This window comes from Lissotriton vulgaris, chromosome 6 (genome assembly GCF_964263255.1).
Source record: "Lissotriton vulgaris chromosome 6, aLisVul1.2, whole genome shotgun sequence".
NCBI lineage: Eukaryota > Metazoa > Chordata > Amphibia > Caudata > Salamandridae > Lissotriton > Lissotriton vulgaris.
In genome coordinates, this window is record NC_141694.1 from 1,698,769,390 (window position 1) to 1,698,782,632 (window position 13,243).

Consider the following 13,243-nt stretch of genomic DNA (forward strand, 5'->3'; position numbering starts at 1 on the left):
ATATATATATATATATATATATATAAAACTAGCAAAGCGCTCCAGCGCTAGTAGGAGAGCTCACCACGGCATTCTAACCATCCGGTTTGAAATTAGCACCCAAGCAACTTCATCTCCTCCCTCCTTGCATTAAAAGAGTCCGACGCGTTTCGGGGCTGGAAACGCCCCTTCTTCATGGACAGAACATCATCACACACCTTGTTCACCTTTCGAGATTCAAATGCGTTTTATTTGAACTGTTTACGCCCTAAGTGGGCGTGGTTAGTGAAGGGTCGATATATATATTCCTCCAATCCCGCCCAATTAAGAACCGGGTCCGACACATGCCAAGGTTGCCCAACTCCAGTTTAATGCCACCAGGATACAGCACTACATTCACGCAAAATCCACACTTTCACAGCCCCTGGCAGACGCGTTTCGGCGGTTGCCTTCCTCAGTGCCGGGTGCCTGCTGTGTGTTTCAGAGATGGCAGTCTTTCACAGGGCTTTTCAAAGTAAGTCCTACCTACGAATCCCATTGGCTGATTCTAATAGCCATAGAAAGCGGACAGGGGAGGTGTCATCCAGCAAGTGCTTCGCCGCTTTCCTCTTCTGGGATTCTTGGGTGCCGTTTTTGTCAATCCCGCTGTGTGGAAGATGCCAGACCAGAGTTCAATTCTGGGTACAGTGACCCGCATTGGCACATAATAATGCTCTCCAATCCGCCACTCCCAAAAATGTGCGGGTCACCATGGCGCAATCCAACAGTGCTGGGCAACCCCATCAGCAGAACATCTGCTCCCTCTCCCCGATACCTATACCACAGTCCAGGTCAGGGGGGCGCCACGTTGTGCAGTCCGTGCACTGTAATCCAACAAAGTTTGCCGGCGTACGTGGAGCACCAGAACGAGGGGCGTGCCCGAAAAGCAGAGCCGACCTCCAATATATATATATTCACTGAAAAAACCATAGGTTTCAGGTAGTATATAGTTAGGAATTAGCATTTAAAAAACCATTGAAATTGCTCCTATATAGTTAGTTGTACTAACTATATTTCGCTGACCCGCAATCCACTGCTGATGATGTCACATAATACATCATTCATGACATGGTCAGTGACATCACGTCAGTGATGATCACTAATTCCTAACTATATATGACCTGAAACCTATGGTTTTTGCAGTGAATTTGCACGGTTTTTTAAATGCTAATACCTAACTATATATGACCTGAAACCTATGTTTTTTTTTGTGAATTTGCAAGGTTTTTTAAATGCTAATACCTAACTATGTAAGGCTTGAAACCTATGGTTTTTTCAGTAAATATATATATTTAATATAATATATATATAACATTTTTATTTTCAAGTTTTTTTTTAATATCATTACAGGGTCCGTGCACCGTAAACGCTCTGAGCTCTTACCCCGACAAGTTTTTTAAATTTCTAAAACATAATATCTACGTTTTTAACGTAGATTTTAAAGGTAGACAATATCTGCTTTAATGTAGAAAATGTTTTTTTTAAACTTTTAACAACAGTATATTACTTTTTGAAGTAGTAACAAATCTCGCGAGGGTACTTCACACGTGCACGCAACGTACGAGCTCCGACCGCGCACCGTAAAAGCTTCGAGCTCTTCCACCCGAAAGTTTTATAAACTTTAAATCGTTATATCTACGTATTCATTGCACAATGTAAAGGTACACATTATCTGGGATAATAAAGAACATGTTAATTTAAACTTTTAAAGACCATATATACCTTTATTTAAGCAATTATAAATCTCGTGAGGTTGCGTACTATGTGAATGCATCGTAAGATGACGTTAGCGCTCCGTAAATGGACCGTAAACGCAACGTAAGCTTACATAAGCGCTCCGTAAACGCTCCGTAAGCTTACGTCCAACCATGTGACCTTAAAACAAAAGATTTAATTGGTTTATAATACTTCCTACTCCAATTGTTGAATTAACCCCCCCCCCCCCATGTTCATCATTCTTCTTTGGCTTTCAGAGAAGCAACACCTTTTTTCTACAGCTCCTAGCTACAGAAAAATACTTCCAAATGGATGAACATCCAGAGTTTGTCCATTCTTCTAATGAAGACTTTGTTGAAGAGAACCCTCGCCCAAGTAAGAAGAAGGAGTCCATAGTCTGGAAGTTTTTCAGCTTTGTAGAACATCAAAAAACATTAAATGCACCACTGGTAACCTGCAAGATCTGTGACACAGTGTTATCTAGAGAAAATCCAAATAAGAAATATTCATTCGGAACCCACAGCATGGAATGCCATGTAAAAAATATACACCCCAACAATTGGAGTAGAGCTGTGGTGCAAAGATCTCAGGAGCAGGACTCTTCTCCTAGTACATCTACAGCAAGAACCGGAGTACCACCAATGCCATGTTCAATGGTGGCGAACATTCAGCCAGAACTGAAAAATGTACTGATGCAATGCATACATTGCAATAAATTAGTAGCCTTCGGACAACAGTCCATTGAATTAATTTTGCAGAAGAGCAGGAACCACAGATGCAGCAAATAATTTTTTTCCTTCAATTTCATAGTTTGTTCCTGTTGAACAATTGTTTTGTGTAAAAAGTTCATTTTTCTATGTTTTTCCAGCAAAACAAAAACAAACAAAAAAACAGTTGTTTTTAGAACTACCTCTACTGGTTAAAGAAAGAACTAAATTTCTATGTTTGTATGTAAAAGTTTGTCATAGTGAATGTCAAAGTGCAAAACTATAAGGATGTGGTACAGCATAAATCTATAAGGTGTTTACCTATAGTATACTTCCAAAGCACTGACATGTAACATATCTATATAAATATGTTACAACTCTATGGGCCAGAAATAGGTAATCTCGATTTACCTACTCTTAAATACCGAATCATACCAATTGAATATTTAACAGTACGTAAATGGGATGTAGGTAATTTCTCTTTTGAAATTACCGAATCTGTATAATTCAGTCATTTTACCGAATCGGTATTTACCAATTTGGTAATTGCCATTGATTCCTATAAATCTTGAGACCAATAGGAATCAATGGCAATTACCGAATCAGTAAATACCGAATCAGTAAAATTACCGAATTGTCAAGGGGAGACAGGTTGTCACTTTGACACCCTGTTGCACCCTTAATTCTGATTTGTGTGCCATGTCACACACATACATGGTTTTAGGGCATGTATGTGTGCCACATGGCACAAATGTACATGCACAGATTTGCATGTACACAGGAATTCATTATTTACCTCCGAAAGTTTTATAAACTTTAAATCGTTATATCTACATATTCATTGAACAATATAAAGGAACACATTACCTGGGATAATAAAGAACATGTTTATTTTAAACTTTTAAACAACATATATAACTTTATTTAAGCAACTTTTAAACAACATATATAACTTTATTTAAGCAACTTTTAAACAACATATATAACTTTATTTAAGCAATTACAAATCTCGCAAGGGAGCATACCAAACAGTTCTTTTTACAACTACCTCTACTGGTTAAAAAAAGAACTACATTTCTATGTAAAAGTTTGTCATACTGAATGTCAAAGTGCAAAACTATAAGGATGTGGTACAGCATAAACCTATAAGGTGTTTACCTATAGTATACTTTACTACTTCCAAAGCACTGAAATGTAACATATGTATATAAATATGTTACAACTCAATAGGCCAGATGTACGTAATCTCGATTTACCTACTCATAAATACCAAATCATACCACTTCAATACTTAAGAGTAGGTAATTCGGATGTAGGTAATTTCTCTTTTGAAATTACCGAATCTGTATAATTCAGTCATTTTACCGAATCGGTATTTACCGATTTGGTAATAGCCATTGATTCCTATAAGTCTTGAGGCCGATAGGAATCAATGGCAAATACCGAATCAGTAAATACCAAATCGGTAAAATTACCGAATTGTCAAGGGAGACAGGTTGTCACTTTGACACCCTGTTGCACCCTTGATTCTGATTTGTGTGCCATGTCACACACATACATGGTTTTAGGGCATGTATGTGTGCCACATCGCACAAATGTACATGCACAGATATGCATGTACACAGGAATTCATTATTTACCTCCGAAAGTTTTAGAAACTTTAAATTGTTATATCTACGTATTCATTGAACATTATAAAGGAACACATTACCTGGGATAATAAAGAACATGTTTATTTTAAACTTTTAAACAACACATATAACTTTATTTAAACAATTATAAATCTCATGAGGGTGCTAAATCATTATATCTACATATTCATTGTACAATATAAAGGAACATATTAACTGGGATAATAAAGAACATGTTTATTTTTTATGTATTCATTCGGAACCCACAGCATGGAACACCATGTAAGAAATATACACCCCAACAATTGGAGTAGAGCTGTGGGGCAAAGATCTCAGGAGCAGGACTCTTCTCCTAGTAGATCTACAGCAAGAACCGGAGTACCACCAATGCCATCTTCAATGGTGGCGAACATTCAGCCAGAACTGAAAAATGTAATGATGCAATGCATACATAGCAATAAATTAGTAGCCTTCGGACTACAGTCCATTGTAATTTTGCAAAAGAACAGGAACCACAGATGCAACAATTGTTTTGTGTAAAAATTTCATTCTTCTACTTCATCTCCTGAAGAGTTTGTTCCTGAAACCCCTAGAACACAGAGAGAGTCCATAGTACGGAAATTTAAAAAAAAAACAGAAAGAGAGAAAAAGGTAAATGCGCCTTTTGTCACATGTCAAATCTGTCACACAGTACTTTCAAGAGGGAATCCACAGAAACAGTACAGCTTTGGAACTTATAACATGGAATGCCACGTCCAGAATATACACCCAAAAAATTGGAGTAAAGATGTAATAAAAAGATCATCAGAGGAGTAGGCATCTGCTCCCAGCACTTCTTCTGAAGAAACAGCACCACCAATGCAAGCATCAATGGTTGCAAATATCCAACCTGAACTTAAGAATTTGATGATGCAATGCATTCATTGCCAGAAACTAATAAGCTTTGCATAAGAGTCCATTCAAGTTATCCTGCAAAAAAACAGGAAGCACAGGGGCATTACCAGGAGCTTTTTTTCATTTCTCTGAAGATTGTCTTCTGGATGAATCTTCTAATTCAGTCCTCTTGATTGATAAAGCTTGCTTATAAACTCTTTGTTTGCGGTTCTTGGTAGGCATAATCTATTATGACTTTGTAGATATTTACAATCTGTTGAAAAGAAAAATATGACATATTATAGACCACTACTTACATAGCACATAGCAATTACATCAACTAAACAATATAAACACTAGTTCACATCTCTCTTTGTGTGTCTCATATCACTCTCTACCTGCACCATCTCCCTCTTTGCATGCCTCATCTCACTCTCTCCTTCCACCAACTCTCTGTTTGTATGTGTATGTCATCTCAATCTCTGCCTACACCATCTGTCTGTTTGTGTGTGTGTCTCATCTCACTCTCTGTGTCTAAAACGATTTACCATTCTAAATGTTTTTTGGTTGAAATGTCTGGCTTTAGGTTTTTTGACAAGGAACACACTGAGTGTGTAAGTGAATTAAGGAATTATATTTTCATCTTTTTCCACAGTTTGTATCTTTTAGCTTACAGGGTAGACTTTTTTTGAAGTGTTTCCCATGCTTGGATTCAATGCTGGTACAGAGATAGTGCTAAAAGTTTAATTTAGCTTGTGAATATGCGCCTTTTTTACAAGCGCCTTGCGCAACCTTTAACATGGGTGCAAGCAGTGAATATATGGAGAGGGATAGGAATAGCAGATAGAAAACAATATGAAATGGTGTGGGAGATGCATAAAGGATTTCACTAATGGCATCAATTGAGATGGAATATAAGATAAAGAGGGGCATATTTACAAGCCCCTTGCACAATGTTTAACGTGGGTACAAGCAGTAAATGCATGCAGAGTGATAAAATTGGCACACAGACAAGAATATGAAATGCCTTGAGAGATGCGTAAAGGATTTTACTAATGGCATAAATTGAGATAGAATATAAGATAAAGAGGGGCATATTTACAAGCCCCTTGCACAATGTTTGACATGGGTACAAGCAGAAAATGCATGCAGAGTAATAAAATTGGCACACAGACAAGAATATTAAATGCCTTGAGAGATGCGTAAAGGATTTTACTAATGGCATAAATTGAGATTGAATATAAGATAAAGAGGGGCATATTTACAAGCCCCTTGCACAATGTTTAACATGGGTACAAGCAGTAAATGCATGCAGAGTAATAAAATTGGCACACAGACAAGAATATGAAATGCCTTGAGAGATGCGTAAAGGATTTTACTAATGGCATAAATTGAGATAAAATTTAAGATAAAGAGGGGCATATTTACAAGCCCCTTACGCAATGTTTAACATGGGTACAAGCAGTAAATGCATGCAGAGTAATAAAATTGGCACACAGACAAGAATATGAAATGCCTTGAGAGATGCGTAAAGGATTTTACTAATGGCATAAATTGAGATAGAATATAAGATAAAGAGGGGCATATTTACAAGCCCCTTGCACAATGTTTGACATGGGTACAAGCAGTAAATGCATGCAGAGTAATAAAATTGGCACACAGACAAGAATATGAAATGCCCACTTCTTCTGAAGCAACAGCACCACCAATGCAAGCATCAATGGTTGCAAATATCCAACCTGAACTTAAGAATTTGATGATGCAATGCATTTGTTGCCAGAAACTAATAACCTTTGCATAAGAGTCCATTCAAGTTATACTGCAAAAAAACAGGAAGCACAGGTGCATTACCAGGAGCATTTTTTCTTTTCTCTGAAGATTGTCTTCTGGATGAATCTTCTAATTCAGTCCTCTTGATTGATAAAGCTTGCTTATAAACTCTTTGTTTGCGGTTCTTGGTAGGCATAATCTATTATGACTTTGTAGATATTTACAATCTGTTGAAAAGAAAAATATGACATATTATAGACCACTAGTAATATAGCACATAGCAATTGCATTAACTAAACAATATAAACACTAGTTCACATCTCTCTTTGTGTGTCTCATATCACTCTCTATCTGCACCATCTCCCTCTTTGCATGCCTCATCTCACTCTCTCCTTCCACCAACTCTCTGTTTGTATGTGTATGTCATCTCAATCTCTGCCTACACCATCTGTCTGTTTGTGTGTGTGTCTCATCTCACTCTCTGTGTCTAAAATGATTTACCATTCTAAATGTTTTTTGGTTGAAATGTCTGGCTTTAGGTTTTTTTAAAAGGAACACACTGAGTGTGTATGTGAATTAAGGAATTATATTTTCATCTTTTTCCAAAATTTGTATCTTTTAGCTTACAGGGTAGACTTCTTTTTAAAGTGTTTCCCATGCTTGGATTCAATGCTGGTACAGAGATAGTGCTAAAAGTTTAATTTAGCTTGTGAATATGCGCCTTTTTTACAAGCGCCTTGCGCAACCTTTAACATGGGTGCAAGCAGTGAATATATGGAGAGGGATAGGAATAGCAGATAGAAAACAATATGAAATGGTGTGGGAGATGCATAAAGGATTTCACTAATGGCATCAATTGAGATGGAATATAAGATAAAGAGGGGCATATTTACAAGCCCCTTGCACAATGTTTAACGTGGGTACAAGCAGTAAATGCATGCAGAGTGATAAAATTGGCACACAGACAAGAATATGAAATGCCTTGAGAGATGCGTAAAGGATTTTACTAATGGCATAAATTGAGATAGAATATAAGATAAAAAAGGGCATATTTACAAGCCCCTTGCACAATGTTTGACATGGGTACAAGCAGAAAATGCATGCAGAGTAATAAAATTGGCACACAGACAAGAATATTAAATGCCTTGAGAGATGCGTAAAGGATTTTACTAATGGCATAAATTGAGATAGAATATAAGATAAAGAGGGGCATATTTACAAGCCCCTTGCACAATGTTTAACATGGGTACAAGCAGTAAATGCATGCAGAGTAATAAAATTGGCACACAGACAAGAATATGAAATGCCTTGAGAGTTGCGTAAAGGATTTTACTAATGGCATAAATTGAGATAAAATTTAAGATAAAGAGGGGCATATTTACAAGCCCCTTACGCAATGTTTAACATGGGTACAAGCAGTAAATGCATGCAGAGTAATAAAATTGGCACACAGACAAGAATATGAAATGCCTTGAGAGATGCGTAAAGGATTTTACTAATGGCATAAATTGAGATAGAATATAAGATAAAGAGGGGCATATTTACAAGCCCCTTGCACAATGTTTAACATGGGTACAAGCAGTAAATGCATGCAGAGTAATAAAATTGGCACACAGACAAGAATATGAAATGCCCACTTCTTCTGAAGCAACAGCACCACCAATGCAAGCATCAATGGTTGCAAATATCCAACCTGAACTTAAGAATTTGATGATGCAATGCATTTGTTGCCAGAAACTAATAACCTTTGCATAAGAGTCCATTCAAGTTATACTGCAAAAAAACAGGAAGCACAGGTGCATTACCAGGAGCATTTTTTCTTTTCTCTGAAGATTGTCTTCTGGATGAATCTTCTAATTCAGTCCTCTTGATTGATAAATCTTGCTTATAAACTCTTTGTTTGCGGTTCTTGGTAGGCATAATCTATTATGACTTTGTAGATATTTACAATCTGTTGAAAAGAAAAATATGACATATTATAGACCACTAGTAACATAGCACATAGCAATTGCATTAACTAAACAATATAAACACTAGTTCACATCTCTCTTTGTGTGTCTCATATCACTCTCTACCTGCACCATCTCCCTCTTTGCATGCCTCATCTCACTCTCTGCTTCCACCATCTCTCTGTTTGTATGTGTATGTCATCTCAATCTCTGCCTACACCATCTGTCTTTTTGTGTGTGTGTCTCATCTCACTCTCTGTGTCTAAAACGATTTACCATACTAAATGTTTTTTGGTTGAAATGTCTGGCTTTAAGTTTTTTGACAAGGAACACACTGAGTGTGTATGTGAATTAAGGAATTATATTTTCATCTTTTTCCATAATGTTAGCTGTGTGTGCTCACAGTTTGTATCTTTTAGCTTACAGGGTAGACTTCTTTTTAAAGTGTTTCTCATGCTTGGATTCAATGCTGGTACAGAGATTGTGCTAATAGTTTAATTTGGCTTGTAAATATGCTTTTTTTTACAAGCGCCTTGCGCAACCTTTAACATGGGAGCAAGCAGTGAATATATGGAGAGGGATAGGAATAGCAGATAGAAAACAATATGAAAGGGTGTGGGAGATGCATAAAGTATTTCACTAATGGATTCAATTGAGATGGAATATAAGATAAAGAGGGGCATATTTACAAGCCCCTTGCACAATGTTTAACATGGGTACAAGCAGTAAATGCATGCAGAGTGATAAAATTGGCACACAGACAAGAATATGAAATGCCGTGAGAGATGCGTAAAGGATTTTACTAATGGCATAAATTGAGATAGAATATAAGATAAAGAGGGGCATATTTACAAGCCCCTTGCCCAATGTTTGACATGGGTACAAGCAGAAAATGCATGCAGAGTAATAAAATTGGCATATAGACAAGAATATGAAATGCCTTGAGAGATGCGTAAAGGATTTTACTAATGGCATAAATTGAGATAGAATATAAGATAAAGAGGGACATATTTACAAGCCCCTTGCACAATGTTTAACATGGGTACAAACAGTAAATGCATGCAGAGTAATACAATTGGCACACAGACAAAAATATGAAATGCCTTGAGAGATGCGTAAAGGATTTTACTAATGGCATAACTTGAGATAGAATATAAGATAAAGAGGGGCATATTTACAAGCCCCTTGCACAATGTTTAACATTGGTACAAGCAGTAAATGCAAGCAGAGTAATACAATTGGCACACAGACAAGAATATGAAATGCCTTGAGAGATGCGTAAAGGATTTTACTAATGACATAAAATGAGATAGAATATAAGATAAAGAGGGGCATATTTACAAGCCCCTTGTGCAATGTTTAACATGGGTACAAGCAGTAAATGCATGCAGAGTAATACAATTGGCACACAGACAAGAATATGAAATGCCTAGAGAGATGCATAAAGGATTTTGCTAATGGCATAAATTGAGATAGAATATAAGATAAAGAGGGGCATATTTACAAGCCCCTTGCGCAATGTTTAACATGGGTACAAGCAGTAAATGCATGCAGAGTAATACAATTGGCACACAGACAAGAATATGAAATGCCTTGAGAGATGCGTAAAGGATTTTACTAATGGCATAACTTGAGATAGAATATAAGATAAAGAGGGGCATATTTACAAGCCCCTTGCACAATGTTTAACATGGGTACAAACAGTACATGCATGCAGAGTAATACAATTGGCACACAGACAAGAATATGAAATGCCTTGAGAGATGCGTAAAGGATTTTACTAATGGCATAACTTGAGATAGAATATAAGATAAAGAGGGGCATATTTACAAGCCCCTTGCACAATGTTTAACATGGGTACAAGCAGTAAATGCAAGCAGAGTAATACAATTGGCACACAGACAAGAATATGAAATGCCTTGAGAGATGCGTAAAGGATTTTACTAATTGCATAAATTGAGATAGAATATAAGATAAAGAGGGGCATATTTACAAGTCCCTTGTGCAATGTTTAACATGGGTACAAGCAGTAAATGCATGCAGAGTAATAAAATTGGCACACAGACAAGAATATGAAATGCCTAGAGAGATGCATAAAGGATTTTGCTAATGGCATAAATTGAGATAGAATATAAGATAAAGAGGGGCATATTTACAAGCCCCTTGCGCAATGTTTAACATGGGTACAAGCAGTAAATGCATGCAGAGTAAAAAAATTGGCACACAGACAAGAATATGAAATGCCTAGAGAGATGTAAAGGATTTTACTAATTGCATAAATTGAGATAGAATATAAGATAGAGAGGGGCATATTTACAAGCCCCTTGCGCAATGTTTAACATGGGTACAAGCAGTAAATGCATGCAGAGTAATAAAATTGGCACACAGACAAGAATATGAAATGCCTTGAGAGATGCATAAAGGATTTTACTAATGGCATAAATTGAGATAGAATATAAGATAACGAGGGGCATATTTACAAGCCCCTTGTACAATGTTTAACATGGGTACAAGCAGTAAATGCATGCAGAGTAATACAATTGGCACACAGACAAGAATATGAAATGCCTTGAGAGATGCGTAAAGGATTTTACTAATGGCATAACTTGAGATAGAATATAAGATAAAGAGGGGCATATTTACAAGCCCCTTGCACAATGTTTAACATGGGTACAAGCAGTAAATGCAAGCAGAGTAATACAATTGGCACACAGACAAGAATATGAAATGCTTTGAGAGATGCGTAAAGGATGTTACTAATGGCATAAATTGAGATAGAATATAAGATAAAGAGGGGCATATTTACAGGTCCCTTGTGCAATGTTTAACATGGGTACAAGCAGTAAATGCATGCAGAGTAATAAAATTGGCACACAGACAAGAATATGAAATGCCTAGAGAGATGCATAAAGGATTTTGCTAATGGCATAAATTGAGATAGAATATAAGATTAAGAGGGGCATATTTACAAGCCCCTTGCGCAATGTTTAACATGGGTACAAGCAGTAAATGCATGCAGAGTAAAAAAATTGGCACACAGACAAGAGTATGAAATGCCTAGAGAGATATGTAAAGGATTTTACTAATTGCATAAATTGAGATAGAATATAAGATAAAGAGGGGCATATTTACAAGCCCCTTGCGCAATGTTTAACATGGGTACAAGCAGTAAATGCATGCAGAGTAATAAAATTGGCACACAGACAAGAATATGAAATGCCTTGAGAGATGTGTAAAGGATTTTACTAATGGCATAAATTGAGATAGAATATAAGATAACGAGGGGCATATTTACAAGCCCCTTGCACAATGTTTAACATGGGTACAAGCAGTAAATGCATGCAGAGTAATAAAATTGGCACACAGACAAGAATATGAAATGCCTAGAGAGATGCGTAAAGGATTTTACTAATGGCATAAATTGAGATAGAATATAAGATAAAGAGGGGCATATTTACAAGCCCCTTGCACAATGTTTGACATGGGTACAAGCAGAAAATGCATGCAGAGTAATAAAATTGGTACACAGACAAGAATATGAAATGCCTTGAGAGATGCGTAAAGGATTTTACTAATGGCATAAATTGAGATAGAATATAAGATAAAGAGGGGCATATTTACTAGTCCCTTGTGCAATGTTTAACATGGGTACAAGCAGAAAATGCATGCAGAGTATTAAAATTGGCACACAGACAAGAATATGAAATGCTGTGAGAGATGCGTAAAGGATTTTACTAATGGTATAAATTGAGATAGAATACACAAAAAAGAGAGGCATATTTACAAGCCCTTTGCACAATGTTTGACATGGGTGCAAGCAGAAAATGCATGCAGAGTAATAAAATTGGCACACAGACAAGAATATGAAATGCCTTGAGAGATGCGTAAAGGATTTTACTAATGGCATAAATTGAGATAGAATATAAGATAAAGAGGGGCATATTTACAAGCCCCTTGCGCAATGTTTAACATGGGTACAAGCAGTAAATGCATGCAGAGTAATAAAATTGGCACACAGACAAGAATATGAAATGCCTTGAGAGATGTGTAAAGGATTTTACTAATGGCATAAATTGAGATAGAATATAAGATAACGAGGGGCATATTTACAAGCCCCTTGCACAATGTTTAACATGGGTACAAGCAGTAAATGCATGCAGAGTAATAAAATTGGCACACAGACAAGAATATGAAATGCCTAGAGAGATGCGTAAAGGATTTTACTAACGGCATAAATTGAGATAGAATATAAGATAAAGAGGGGCATATTTACAAGCCCCTTGCACAATGTTTGACATGGGTACAAGCAGAAAATGCATGCAGAGTAATAAAATTGGTACACAGACAAGAATATGAAATGCCTTGAGAGATGCGTAAAGGATTTTACTAATGGCATAAATTGAGATAGAATATAAGATAAAGAGGGGCATATTTACTAGTCCCTTGTGCAATGTTTAACATGGGTACAAGCAGAAAATGCATGCAGAGTAATAAAATTGGCACACAGACAAGAATATGAAATGCTGTGAGAGATGCGTAAAGGATTTTACTAATGGTATAAATTGAGATAGAATACACA